This window comes from Rhinopithecus bieti, unplaced genomic scaffold (genome assembly GCF_001698545.2).
Source record: "Rhinopithecus bieti isolate Rb0 unplaced genomic scaffold, ASM169854v2 scaffold_61465, whole genome shotgun sequence".
In the NCBI taxonomy this organism is placed as follows: domain Eukaryota; kingdom Metazoa; phylum Chordata; class Mammalia; order Primates; family Cercopithecidae; genus Rhinopithecus; species Rhinopithecus bieti.
The window spans coordinates 1053556-1068873 of NW_016824041.1; the positions used below are offsets into that span (position 1 = coordinate 1053556).

General features: G+C 40.4%; 1 protein-coding gene across 3 annotated transcripts in view; it reads left to right on the forward strand.

The window, feature by feature from the left end:
- LOC108522000 (N-acetyllactosaminide beta-1,6-N-acetylglucosaminyl-transferase-like) overlaps positions 1–15318 on the forward strand; it is a 31994-nt gene that overhangs the window by 1881 nt on the left and 14795 nt on the right. Inside the window, exon 2 of one of the 3 annotated variants that reach the window (XR_001883334.1) lies at positions 777–819. The exons of the other annotated variants lie outside the window; for them this stretch is intronic. The gene's annotated coding sequence lies outside the window, so the exon portion shown is untranslated. Of the gene's footprint in view, positions 1–776; positions 820–15318 lie in introns of those variants that run through there. 3 annotated transcript variants of the gene reach the window in all.

A 15318-nucleotide genomic window follows, 5' to 3' on the forward strand; every position in this document is an offset into this window, starting at 1 on the left:
TCATTTTGTCACCCAGGCTGGAGTGCAGTGGTGTGATATCCGCTCACTGCAACCTCTGTCTCCCAGGCTCAAGCCATCCTCGTGCCTCAGCCTCCTGAGTAACTGGGACTACAGGCTTGTGCTACCATGGCTGGCTGATTTTTGTACTTTTAGTAGAGACAGGATTTCACTATGTCATGCAGGCTGATCTCAAACTCCTGGGCTCAAGTCATCCACCCGCTTCAGCCTCACAAAGGGCTGGGATTATAGGTGTGAGCCACTGCACCCAGCGATGTTCAACTTCTTATGCCCTCTCAATCTGGACATTGTCTCTATGGGCCTGTTGTCAGCATTTATCTTACCTGGGAACTCTCTTCCTTGTTATGATGTTGAATTTTATATTCCATAGAATCTACATTATCTATCTTTTATATCTATCTTTATTATCAATCTTGAAATATTTAAGAATTAAATAATATGAACTCACACATGTGCTTCAAAAGAATCTGAGGGTAGATGGGGAAGTGAATCATGATTAGTTTATAATTATTGATACTGGATGATGGGTATGTCAGAGTTAATTATTGATCTACAATTTTCATGTGTTTAAAATTTTCTATAGTAAGAAGAATTTAAAACCTTAATAGTTGCTTCTTTTTTGAAGTTATTATAAATAGGACAGTAATTTCTGTTACATTCTTCTGATTATTTTACTTATAGTTTATTGATTTTGTATACTATTTTAAATTCAGCCATATTGCTAAATTCTCTTATCCTTTTTTTTTTCTTTTTTTGAGATGGAGTCTCGCTCTGTCGGCCAGGCTGGAGTGCAATGGCATGATCTCGGCTCACTGCAACCTCTGCCTTCCAGGTTCAAGTGATTCTCCTGCCTCAGCCTCCCGAGTAGTTGTGATTACAGGCACCCGCCACCACGCCCAGGTAATTTTTGTATTTTTAGTAGAGACAAGATTTCACCATGTTGGTCAGGCTGATCTCAAACTCCTGACCTCAGGTGATCTGCCCGCCTTGGTCTCCCAGACTGCTGGGATTATAGGTGTGAGCCCATCCTGTCTTATCCTTTTTAGCAGTTTTCTAGTTGATTCTCTTGAATTTCCCATGTATTCAATTATATAATGTGCAAATAAATGATAAATTAACCTAACTTCCAAAGGTAAGGTTCATTTGTTTATCTAATTTGTTAACAACTACTTTCAGAATAATAGTACTCATAATGGTAATTCTCTTATACTTAACTGTAATAAGAAACTTTCTAGGTGTGTGTTTGGTGAGTGCATACTTGTTTGTTGGGAATGGGAAGGGAGCCTTTAGCATCTTTCCCTACTTTTTCCAAAGCAATTGTCTCTTTAGAGCTTTCAGCCCTTCTAGAGTTGGTTTTTGATGAATTGTATTTCCCTGGAAAATTATTCATTTCATCTAGATTTTCAAATACATTTGCAGAGTAGAACATATGCATCTCTTATAAATCTTTTAAATTCTTTATATGTCTACCATTAATTTCCTACTTATCAATTCTTACTTTGCGTAACTGTGATTTTTCTTTTTCTTTAAAAAATTAGCTCAGCTAACAGTTTCTTGCTGTTTGTTTAGATTCAAAGACCCAGCACTTGGATTTCACTTATTGGTTCTGCCATTTTTTTCTTTGCAAAGTATTAATTTGTAGTTATTATTAATTCATTTTGCTTTTATGAACTTTGGTATTCTTTTTCTAGCATTTGGTGGTAGATGTTTATTTCTTTTTCTTTTATTCTTCCTTATTAATTATTTAAAGCTACAATTTTCTTCTGGTCACTGCATTAGGTATGAGATTCTCATAAGTTCTAAGTAGGCTTTTCATCACTATTTTCTAGATATCGTACAATTTTAATTTCAGCTTCCTCTTTGACCAAGGAGTTGTGTGAGAAAAAAAAAAGTTGTTTTTTTTGTTTTGTTTTTCGGTTTTTGTTTTTTTTGAGATGAAGTCTTGCTCTATCACCCAGGCTGGAGTACAGTGGTGCGATATCAGCTCACTGCAAACTCCACCTCCCAGGTTCAAGCGATTTCCTGCCTCAGTCTCCCGAGTAGCTGGGATTAAAGGCGCCTGCCACCACGCCCAGCTAATTTTTGTATTTTTGGTAGAGATGGGGTTTCACCATGTTGACCAGTCTAGTCTCAAACTCCTGACCTCAGGTGATCTGCCTGCCTCAGCCTCCCAAACTGCTGAGATTACAGACATGACCCACTGAACCCAGCCAAAAAAAAAAAAAAAAAAAAAAAATTTTTTAAAAGTGTCAGGTGGCATTTAAAAAATTTCTGGGGTGTGTGTGTGTGTTTAAATTAGTATTTCATTTTTCTCTTTTATTCCATTTGATCACATAATGTTATCTGTATTATTTCTACTTTGGGAAAGTTGTTTGCTCGGTGGCCGCATCTATGATCAGTTTTAGCAAATGTTTTATGGACACTTGAAAAAAAAATGTGTATTCTTGGTTTTCAAGGTATAAAATTCTACATATATTCATATAAATTAATATGCCTTATTTAGTATGTTTTAGGTATTATAACTTTTTGTAATCTGTTTATTGGCTCTGTCAATGCTTAACTAAAGGGAAGTTAAGCCTACTTGAACTTTGTTTCTCTTCCTCTTGCAGTGTCCTTCTCCTGGGTGGTGGTGGTGGTTGTTGTTGTCGTTGTTGTTTTGTTGTTGTTTTGAAACAGCCTTGCTCTGTCACTCAGGCTGGAGAGTGCAGTGGCGCAATCTAGACTCACTGCAACCCCCACTTCCTGGGTTCAAGCAATTCTCCTTCCTCAGCCTCGAGTAGCTGGGATACAGGGGCCCACGACCATGCTCAGCTAATTTTAGTAGACACAGGGTTTCGCCATGTTGGCCAGGCTGGTCTTGAACTCCTGATCTCAGGTGATCCACCCACCTCAGCCTCCCAAAGTGCTAGGATTACAGGCATGACCACCACGCCTGGCCCTTCTCCTTCCCTTTTTTTTTTTTTTTTTTTTTTTGAGACGGAGTCTCGCTCTGTCGCCCAGGCTGGAGTGCAGTGGCCGGATCTCAGCTCACTGCAAGCTCCGCCTCCCGGGTTCACGCCATTCTCCTGCCTCAGCCTCCCGTGTAGCTGGGACTACAGGCGCCCGCCACCTCGCCCGGCTAGTTTTGTATTTTTTAGTAGAGACAGGGTTTCACCATGTTAGTCAGGATGGTCTCGATCTCCTGACCTCGTGATCCGCCCGTCTCGGCCTCCCAAAGTGCTGGGATTACAGGCTTGAGCCATCGCGCCCGGCTTCTCCTGCCTTTCTAACAACAATTGTGAGCTGGCAAAGAAGAAATATTTACAATTTAGAGGATCCAGATCCATGATCACAAAGAAGGATACATTTACAGCTGAAAGGTAACAAGCTAGTAACTGGCACAGTCCACCCCTTTGGCTATTGTTTCCATTTGTATCCCTACAGGAATTTGGACTTCCATATAACAACAAAACAACTCTCTTTCCACCTGGGACACATCTACTCTTTGCGCAACTGGGGAAGTTCTCATACTTTCTCTAAAACTAGGAGATGCTCAGTCTTGAAAGTCATCATATCCATCACTGGCTATATGAATTAATTACTCCTCCAATGTAGTCACAGTCCAACAGAATATTCTGTTACCTAAAGAATAAATGATAGAGTTAACCTCCCACAACCAGTATATAAAACAACAATGGGAAGAAGGAAAATTAGAAATGGTTAGCATATATAAATATATACAAGCAAAATGAAAATACGTAAAGCTACTATAGTCTTCACTTTTATAATTGGTCACAAGATCAATTATAAAATCATATCTATGACTTTCTTCTTCCACTTCCCATTCCAGATTTCCTTTGCCTCAGCCAGACCTCAGCTGGTCAAGTTTCTTTACCTGGTGGGGTGACCTAAATCATCTTTGCTGAAGTGTATGAGTCTGCGATAGTCTTGCCTCTTTTTGGTTGCTGTAGTTTTCCATTAACCTTTACTATTGGCCAGGCATGGTGGCTCACACCTGTAATCCCAGCACTTTGGGAGGCCAAGGCAGGCGAATCAGGAGGTCAGGAGTTCGAGACCAGCCTGATCAACATGGTGAAACTTCGTCTCTACTAATAATACAAAAATGAGCCACGCATGGTAGCACGCCTGTAATCCCAGCTACTCAGGAGGCTGAGGCAGGAGAATCGCATGAACCTGGGAGGCGGAGGTTACAGTGAGCCAAGACTGCACAACTGCACTCCAGCCTGGGTGACAGAGCGAGACTCCATCTCAAAAAAAAAAAAAAACAAAAACAAACAAAAAAAAACCTCTTTACTATTAAGCATGGAAGTACTAAGAGATCCTCCTGCCAGAGAATTCCATAGTCCACCTTGCCTCCGCTGAGAATGCATTTTCCTCTTGAAGATTTGAATCAATCACTCCAGCCAGTAGAGTGAAACTTATTTCTTCTCCCTGTTGGTTAAGTGGTGTGAGCAGTTCAGAATGGCCAAGTGGCAACATCATCTTTGCATTCGATGGCTCCACTGTTGTGCCTCCTGGTGACCACACTTCCCTCCTTGGAAACTAAGATCATCCGATCAGCAGAGCCCAAAGTTGTAAGAATAGGAAGCAAAATTCTGTGCATGGGTTTTTATGAGCCACTCCTACTTTCAGTCCTTCATTCCCAGTACCTTGTGTTCTAGCTATAGAGAAGATAGCACTATAGGAGTGGTCTCTGGTTCAAAACATGTACTGTATCCTTAGACAAAGTATATATGGCACCCAAGGACAGTGGTGAAGGAAAATCCTCCAATAAGCAGTACTTCAAGTCATACATTTGGTAGTCTACTTTGGAAAGAGAAAGATCCATTCTTTCAGGGAGTTGTCTCCCAACTGGTTCTAGAACTGAGCCTTCAGTAAGCGATCACAGATTTCAACAAGGCCAGACACTTCCAGTTGAGGAGATATGTGTGTGTTGAGAATTGTTAATTCTATGGACATGAGCCAACTGACATGTTTTCTTTGTATCAAATGAGTTACTTGATATGAAGGATCAGAATGAGTTTTCTTAACATTGTACAGTGACTTGATCACAAATAAGTCATTTTCTGAGGCCGAGCACGATGGCTCAGGCCTGTAATCCCAGCACTTTGGGAGGCTGAGACAGGTGGATCACCTGAGGTCAGGAGTTCGAGACCAGCCTAGCCTGGCCAACATGGTGAAACCCTGTCTGTACTAAAAATATGAAAATTAGCCAGGCATGGTGGTGGGCGCCGGTAATCCCAGCTACTCAGGAGACTGAGGCAGGAGAATCTCTTGAACCCAGGAGGTGTAGGTTGCAGTGAACTGAGATCTCACCACTGCACTCCAGCCTGGGTGACAGAGCGAGACTCTGTCTCAAGAAAAGAAAACGAAAAAACAAGTCATTCTGTTAGTCCATGGATAGTGGTGCTAGCAGGACGACTGTGGGTAGGGAAGTCAGATCCACATTTAGAATGTGTGTCTATGCTAGTGAAAACAAATCTCTATTCCTTTGATGATGAATGAGGTCCAGCATAATGAACCTGCCACCTGATAGCTGACTGGTCCCCTTAGAAAACTGCCATTTCAGTGCTCAGTGTTGGTCTCTGCTGTTAGCAGATTAGGCACTCAGTAGCATTGGCCAGGTCAGCCTTGGTCATGGAAAGTCCATACTATCAAGCTCATACATAACTGCCATCTCCGCCACCATAGCCACTTTGTTTATGGGCCCATTGAGGAAGCACTGGGTTTTCTGGAGAAAGTGGCTGGCTGATATACACAGAGTGTGTCATTTGTTTCACCTGATAATCAAAAGCTTTCTCTTCTTTCTCTGTAGTGTGTGCTGCCTGGTGAGAATTCACATGGGACACAAATATCTTCATTGTTTGTGCTTATTCTTCCCAGGTCTCCTGTTCACCAATCTTTCAATCCTGTTTTTTCCAAGTCTAAACATTGAGACCAATTTTGCAACTGCTCATGTAATGAGTATAGAGCCATGTGTCTGGCCAACTGTCTCTCCAAAGTAGACAGACTAGCAATGAACTACTTAAAGATCTAACTACCAGAGAATTTTCTTTTTTTTTTCTTTTTCTTTCTTTCTTTATATTTATTTATCTATTTATTTATTTGAGATGGAGTCTCACTCTGTCACCTTGGCTGGAGCCTAGTGTTGCGTTCTTGGCTCAGTGCAACCTCTGCCTCCCAGGTTCAAGCGATTCTCATGTCTCTGCCTCCTGAGTAGCTGAGATCACAAGCATGTGCCACCACACCCAGTTAATTTTTGTATTTTTAGTAGAGACTGGGTTTCGCCATGTTGGCCAGGCTGGTCTCGAACTCCCGGCCTCAAGTGATCTGCCTGCCTCAGCTTTCCAGGGTGGCTTGAGCCACCGTGCCTGGCTTGAGAATTTTCTTTCTCCACTGTCCTTCAGTGTCACCCTGATGGGGTCTATAAAGCTGCAGCTGTCCACGTTAAACAGTACCGGCATATCATGCACACCAAGTACTCTGCTTTGGGACAGCTTTTCAAATCTTTGTTTCTATCACTAGCCCCATCTTCTCTCCTCATTTCCCAATACATTTTTTTTTCTGATGCAATTTATTTTTAATGTTTTAATATAAAACTTCCAAACATATTTCAAAAATACAGTACAACGAACCTCCATAAGCCTATCAATCAACTTTCACAGTCACCCATATAATGCTATACTTGTTTTGTTTATGGTTCTCCACATTTTTTAACTGCAATATTTTAAAGCAAATCCAAGCCATTATGTCATTTCACCCCTAAATATTTTAGTGTGCATCTCAAAAGAAAAAAATAGACATTTATCACCCAACATAATGCTGATAACACCTATAACAAAATTAACAATAGCTCTTTAATATATAGATGCCCCTCAACTTACAATGGGGTTGCATCTTGATAAATCCATTGTAAGTTGAAAATATTTTAAGTCAAAAATGCATTTAATACACCTAACCTGCTGAATATATCATAACTAGCCCACCTTAAGCATACTCAGAACACTTACATTAGCCTACAGTTGGGCAAAATCATCTAACACAAAATCTATTTTATAATAAAATGTTGAGTATGTCATGTAATTTATTGCATACTGTACTGGAGGTAAAAAATAGAATGGTTGCATGGCCATTCAAAGTATGGTTTCCACTGAATGTGGATTGCTTTTGCATCATCCTAAAATCTAAAAATCCTAAGTCAAACCATTGTAAGTCAGGAACCATCTGTAATTGAATAACCAATTTAAATTCTAATTTCTCGAGTTGTCTAAAAAATGTTATACAGTTGGTTTATTGAAATAAGGATCACTCACTGAATGTGTTCACAATGTCTCTTAAATCTTTCTTTCCTTTCTTCTAGAATAGACCTTTTGCCTTGTAGAACATCCCACATTTGAGATGTGGCTGACTGCCTTCTTGTTTTAACTTGTTTCTCTATCCCATATATATTCCATAGACTGGAAATTAGATGTAAAACCTTGATTGAATTACGGTTTAATTGGTTAGGAAGGCAAGAAGACTCTGCGGGGTGGGGGGGCGGGGGCGGTGCTGAGAGCTTCATGCTGCATGGGATCAGAATGCATATGATGTCTGTCTCACTTTTAGGTGACTACAATTAATAACTGGCTTTAGCAGATGCACGCTTTTCTCCCTGTTTTGTTTTGTTTTGTTTTTTTGAGGCAGGGTCTCATTCTGTCACCTAGGCTGGAGTGCAGTGGCAGGATCGCAGCACATTGCAGCCTTAACCTTCCCAGCTCAACTGATCCTCCCACTTCAGCCTCTCAACTAGCTGGGGCTACAGGTGCACACACCACCATGCTTGGCTAATTTTTTTACTTTTGTGAAGATGTGGTCTCACTATGTTGCCCAGGCTGGTCTTGAACTCTGGACCTCAAGTGATCCACCTTCCCTCAGCCTCCCAAAGTGTTGGGATTACAGGAATGAGTCACCACACCCAGTCCAGAGGCACTTCTTTCAACTGCTGCCTGAACAGGAGAACTCCCGCACACTCTCAACCTTCTCACCCTCCTCTATTCATCTGTCGTCATTCAAGGCAGAATCTTCTGAAACATCCTGCATTCTTCCCTTTTCAATGACTCCCACATTCCTTTTAGTTTCTAAACCAGGAGCATTTCTTGGATCAGATCCTTCCTCTCCATTCATGCCACACTGCCCTGGCCAGGAAGAAGCCATTGAGATATTTGAGTAGGCTTAAAATAAACAGATCTAGGGACAGAGATTCATTTACCTGACTGTCCCAGGCAGAATTAATCCTTCTTCCCCTCTACTCCCTTATCACTTTTATTTCTCCTCTGTGACTGGATTTCTGACAGTTTATCTAATGTCTGTTTCTCTTCATATCCAGGTTGGGAATCCTTTTAGAAAAGGGTCAGTCATATTCAGTGCCCTTAATTCCTTATACATGGTTGAATTAAATGTTCACTATTGAGTACCATATGTAGTACTCCCTTACAGGCAACAGTAAACATTTGAATAACAATATGAATAAGTAGTATCTTTTCCAGTTCTTTTTATTAGTATATTAAATTATATTTAAATGTTTAAAATATTAAATTCAGTTTTGTGCTAGCAATCTTGTTTATAAGAAAAAATTTACAATCCAATATTTCACAGACTATAGCAACGCTGGTCACAAGGCTTTGGGGCCATGTTTGTAGTAACTATTAACTATAAGATCCATGTGACTCTCATAGAATTCATGTTTATATTCCAAGAGAAATCAGAGTTACTCAGGATCAGCTGGATATGTACAAAAGAGTCACTTTTGAGGCTCACAATTGTTGTTAGATTAAAGGACTTGATTAGCTGGGCATGGAGGTGTGTGCCTATAGTCCCAGCTACTCAGGAGGCTGAGAAGGTAGGGATGGCTTCAGCCTGGGAGGCGGAGGTTGCAGTGAGCTGAGATTGTGCCACTGCACTCCAGCCTGGGTGATAGAGTAAGTCCTCATCTCACACACACACACACACAACTTGAGATAATGATTTGGTTCCATGTATAGGTTGAGCACCCCAAATCCAAAATTCTGAAATCCAAAATGCTCCAAAACCTGAAATTTTTTGAGCACTAACATGATGTTCAAAGGAAATACTCGCTAGAACATTTAGGACTTCAGATTTTGGATTTGGGATGCTCAACCGGTAAGCATAACACAAATATTCCAATATCTGAAAAAATCCAAAATATGAAACACTTCTGGTGCCAAGCATTACAGATTCAACCTGTAATACATCAGCAACATCAATAATGAACATTTATTGAATTCTTAGTATGTGCCAGGCACTGCGCTAAGTGCTTTCTAAAGACTGTCTCAGTTAATCATCCTGACATTCCCAGGGATAGAGGCCCTGTGATGATTTTTCCTTTTATAGAAGCAGACATTGTCACACAGCCAACAAGCAGTGAAACGAAGATTCAAACCAAACTATTTGATATGAAGTAAGTACTTCTGGCCCCATCTCATGATGGCATAGACAATTTTTCCATTTCCAAAACAACCTGACATTTCTTTTCTAGTGTAAGGACATTATCATGTTAAAACAAACTTTCACAAACATCCCCCAAACCTGCCCATTGCCCCAATCTGATTTAATCTAACCACTTCCTTCATCCCTTGCAGCTTGCATAACTAACCATCACTTCCCCTTTTTTACACATTTTACTCCCTTGACCTTCCCCTTCTCCATTCATCTCTTCCTAGCTCTTTTTCTTTGCCATTCATAATACTTACTGTCAATCTGTCTTTTTGCAAACGTTCTTGTTGCCCCTTTGTCTTTTGGGTTGTACCCATCTGGAAATCCACAGTCTAACGAATTCAGGTATCCATCATCTCTATATTTAGACAGCTGAGTATTAGCACAGAAATTGCACAACCAAGCAGAATGTTATCTCTGTATGTTCTCAACCTACCACTTCAACTGGGTCCTCAATTCCAGCCAGGCTCTTGCTATGACGATCTGATCATCACACATTTCCACTACCAGCAACGACTACTTCAGACTTTCTCCACTCTTCTCAAACTTCCAGCCTCCCCTACCAACCTCACTTTCTACAAATGGTCTTGCCTCCAAATTTACAGAGCAAATACAGACAAACAGATGGTGCTATGATTATAATGTGTTCCCCAAAGTTCATGTGCTAGAAACCTAATCTCCAATGCAATAGTGTTGGGAGGTGGGGCCTAATAAAAGGTGATTAGGTCAGGAGGGCTCTGCCATCATGAGTGAATTAATGTCATTATCATGGGCGTGGATTAGTTATCTTGAGAGTGGGTTGGTTATAAAAGTGAGTTCCATCCCCTCTTGCCTTTCTCTGTTCCACCATGGGATGGTGCAGCATAAAGTTCCTCAGCAAATGCAACCCCTTGATCTCTCACTTCCCAGCTTCCAGAACTGTGAGCTTAATAAACTTCTCTTGTTTATCAATTACCATCTGTAGTATTCTGTTATAGCAACACAAAACAGAGAATACAGATGGAAACTCCCTCAGCTGTCTGAATTTGTATACATTCTTTCTTCTTGTAACAACAGAGAAGAATCCTTCCATTCAAGGTCAAAGTATTTCCTTTTCTTTTTCTTTTTTTTTGAGAGAGGGTCTCGTTCTGTCACCCAGACAGAGTGTCACCCAATACAGTAGTACGATCACAGCTCATTGCAACCTCTAACTCCTGAGCTCAAGCGATCCTCCCACCTCAGCTTCCTGAATAGCTAAGACTGCAAGTGTGCACCACCATGCCGTGATAGTGATTTTATTTTACATATATACGTGTGTGTGTAAAATAACTATATATTATAATGCAAATATTATATATAATACATATTATATATTTGCATATTATATAATATATAAATATTAAATGTATTATATATTTGTATTATATAATATTTATAATACAAATATTTTATACTTGTATTTTTCTTTCTTTTTTCCCCCCCCATTAGTAGAGACAGGGCCTCACTATGTTGCCCAGGCTGGTCTCAAACTCCTGGTCTCAAGCAATTCTCCCACCTCGGCCACCCAAAGTGTCAGAATTACAGACACGAGCCACTGAGCCTGGCCAAAATATTTCCTTATTTGTGCCCTGCATCTCCTCATTTATTCAGACAATTGAGGTCTAATTTAGATTGGTGGGGATAGGGTGAGACAATTGGGCCTCATTAAGGAAACGACAGAAAGAAACCTGAGGGGCAAATGGAACGTTGGACCAGAAGAAACAAGGGTGATGGGATTGGTTTAAAAAAATTTGTAGGCTAAGAAAAATAACCTTTTTTTTTTTTTTGGGAGGCGGCGTCTTGCTCAGATCCCCACGCTGGAGTGCAATGGCACAATCTTGGCTCACTGCGACCTCTGCCTCTTGGATTCAAGCGATTCTTGTGTCTCAGCCTCCCAAGTAGCTGTGACTACAGTCATGTGCCACTATGCTGGGCTAATTTTTGTATTTTTAGTACAAACGGGGTTTCACCATGTCGGCCAGGCTGGTCTCAAACTCCTGACCTCAAGTGATCCACCCACCTCGGCCTCCCAAAGTGCTGGGATTACAGGTATGAGTCACTGCACCCGGTGAGAAAGAATCTATTTATGCACATCTTGAAATAAGCAAAACCTACCCATGTTCAAGGAAACTTCTTTCTCAGGAAACTTGTACAAACGATGATCCTTTCTCTTCTAAATCTTCATCCTATTCTATTCTAATGGCTTCTTTCTTTTTGCCTTTCGATATATTCAAGTCTCTTCCATCTTAATAAAAATAAAAGATAAATTAGTCTGCTTTAGGCCTTTATGTTCCTCAAGACACTTCATCTCCTCTCATCCAGCCACAGTTCTGGAAGGAGCGGTCAATAGCTGCCATCTCCAATTCCTTCTTTTCTTCGTATATGCCTTGCTCCTCAACCTACCTCATCTCTATTCTGTCACTCTTCCTCCCTTGACCTCTTCTTTCAAATAACCTCCAAAGGACATTAATGACCTCTGTGTCGATAAATCAACTGGTCACCCGTGAGCCACGCCTGGTTCTTCTAATTCTCTGGCAGCTTCTTAGCTTCTTTTGTCAGTTCCTTATCCTTTAATAAACCATTGATACGGACACTTCTCAGAAAGTGGCCTAAAGCCCTATTTACTTATCATGCTTTGGTCTTCGTCTAAGTCAGGGGTCAGCAGAGTGTCTGTAAAAGGGCCACACAGTGAGTATTTTAGGCTATGCAGACTACACTGTCTCTAGGTCTCTGTCACAGCCACTAAACTTTCAAACCATCTGCCAAATGAATGGGTGTGGCCATGTTCCAATAAAACTTGATTTATAGATACAAAATTTGAATTTCATATAATTAACGCATGTCAGAAAATATTATTATTCTTTTGATTTTTCCCCTAACCATTCAAACATATAAAGACAATTCTTAGCTTGTAGGCTATACAGAAACATAGGGCCAGCCCAAGGATCAGAGTTTATGCCTTGCTCTAGATATTCTTGTCACCCTTATAACCTTAATTACTATCTACACACAAAAATTCCAAATTTAAACCTGGAGCTCAAATACATTTTAAAAGTTCCAAACACACATGCCCAACTGGTTTCCCAACCTCTCCTCTTGGGTGTCTCTCTGGGTCCTTAAAATAAGCATATCCCAAAATGACCCCAACTCCTCCCTCACTCCACAAATCCAAACAAGCACCAGGTTCTGCTGAGCCCACATCCTGTCTATTTCTTATAACCATTCTATTCTCACCATTCACTCTGCAGTAATTCCAAACCATGCCATCTTCATCATTTGCTCTTTAGCAACTGCTTCCTGAATGGTCTCCTAATATCTCCCCGTCCCCTTGCAACCTATTGCAACCTAATATTTAAAAACACAGACGTGATAGGATTAGTTTCCTGCTTCAAGCACTTTTGCCACTTTGCCAAAAAGTCTTTAACTCATTAAAGCCTGCAGGTTGCCACAGGGTCTGCCCAACTCTTGTCCCTCCCTCTTCAACTTGGGCCTCTCACCTTTTCTTTTCCTTCCTTCCTTCCTTCCTTCCTTCCCTCCTTCCTTCCTTCCTTCCTTCCTTCCTTCCTTCTTTCCTTCCTCCTCCTCCTTCTTTTCTTTCTTTTCTTTCTTTCTTCTCTTTCTTTCTTTCTTTCTTTCTTTTCTTTCCTTCCTTCCTTCCTTCCTTCCTTCCTTCCTTCCTTCCTTCCTTCCTTCCTTCCTTCCTTCCTTCCTTTCTTCCTTCCTTCCTTTTTTTTTCTTTCTCCTTCCTTCTTTCCTTAGTTTCTTTCTTTCTTTGTGGGGCAGCAGGGTGGACAGCTTCTTACTCTGTTGCTCAGGCTGGAGTGCAGTAGTGCAATCACAGCTCGCTGCAGCCTCAACCTCCTGAGCTCAAGCAATTCTCCTGCCTTAGCCTCCTGAGTAGCTGGGACCACAGGTGTGTGCCACCACACCTGGCTAATTTTATTTTTATTTTTTGAAAAGACAGGGTCTCCCTATGTAGCTCAGAGTGGTCTTGAACTCCTGATCTCAAGCAATCTTCCTGCCTTGACCCCCCAAAGTGCTGGGATTACAGGCATGAGCCACCACACCCAGCTTGCACCTCCTCCCTTGTTACTCCAGCCATCCTGGTACTATAATGGTCTATACATTTTAAGCCTTCTCTAAGAAATCCTTCCCTACCCTGAGACCATAAAAATATTCTCCCATATTTTCTATTAATGGTTTTTCTGGTTTTGATTTACCATTTTGATATATCTGAAAATTATTTGTGGGGGGCAGCAAAAGCAATACATCTAATATTATCTTTCTCCATTTGGATAGCTAATGTTTCCAGTACCATTTATTGAATAGTGCTGATTTTTAATGCCATTTCCTTCTCAGTCTAAGTTCCTTGGGTCAGTTTCTAAGCTATTATTTTCCATTAGTCTATTTTTCTAATACCAATAGCATCATTTCAGTTATTATGCTCAAAATGTTCTTGGCTATTTTTGGTCCTTGCACTTGCCAATTAGTACTAGGATTAGCTTGTAAGGTTCTGATAAGAATTTGGTTGTGATTTTTACTGGATGATGTCAATAAAAAGTTAGCAATCCCCTTCAGTGGATAATATCCAAAAGCCATAAGGAAAATGAGAACTACAAACTCTAACTTTATTGAAACTAGAAGAAATAGAAACTGTAAACCACAAAGTATGTAAAGGAGCTTCCAAAGCAGCAAAGATCAAACAGTGTTGCATGTGGGAAGAAGCAGGCAGGGGATATTGATTTCCACAAATCTTAGAAAGAGCCAGCAAAGTCGATTTCTTCAAAGTGAGAGGACACTCTTAGAGGAACAAAAGCACAAGTCCTGCTTCTTTTTATAGCAGTGCGATAACAATGCCTGAACTGACAGAAAGAATGTCTATGGACCTGGTTTTGTTCCAAAGAAGCAAAGGAGAAGAGGCTAAAGGAGGAAACTCACGGATAAGTTGGATGTATAACTACCTACCAAAAATCTACTGCAAACATGTTATTCCTTTTTTTCTTTTTTTTTTGAGATGGAGTCTCGCTCTGTTGCCCAGGCTGGAGTGCAGTGGTATGATCTTGGCTCACTGCAAGCTCTGCCTCCTGGGTTCACGCCATTCTCCTGTCTCAGCCTCCTAAGTAGCTAGGACTACAGGTGCCTGCCACCACACTCAGCTAATTTTTTTTTTTTTTTTTTTTTTTTTTGTATTTTAGTAGAGACAGGGTTTCACTGTGTTAGCCAGGATGGTCTCAATCTCCTGACCTTGTGATCCGCCCATCTCGACCTCCCAAAGTGCTGGGATTACAGGCATGAGCCACTGTGCCCGGCCCAAACATGTCATTCTTAAAGATGAAATGTCAGAGGTATTTTATTTAAAGTAATAAGGATGACATTACCACTTTCATATTCAACATTTTAAAGGAAACTGTAGCCAGCTCAATAAGGCAAGAAAAAGAAAAAAGCTATAAGAGTTGAAAGAGAAAGACCTTTTCTGTCAAAAGTAGAAATTGGGGCAGGAAGAGAGAATACACCAGATTTATCTAATCTTTGCTTCTACTTTTTAGGCAATTCTTAGGCAATTTCTTCACAATTACCATGAGCATCAAAGTAATGTTACCAACAACTACTTACACTTAACTTTGAGTTTAACTTATTTCTCTGCTTGCTATGTTTTCTTATATTCCATTTAGCTCTTTCTTAAATTAGTATTTTATACAATTAGAGTACATCTTTGGGTAATTATTAATAAATGTTGTGAAAGTAGTGCACACTATTTGAGTTCTTTTTTTTTTTTTTTTTTTTTTTTTT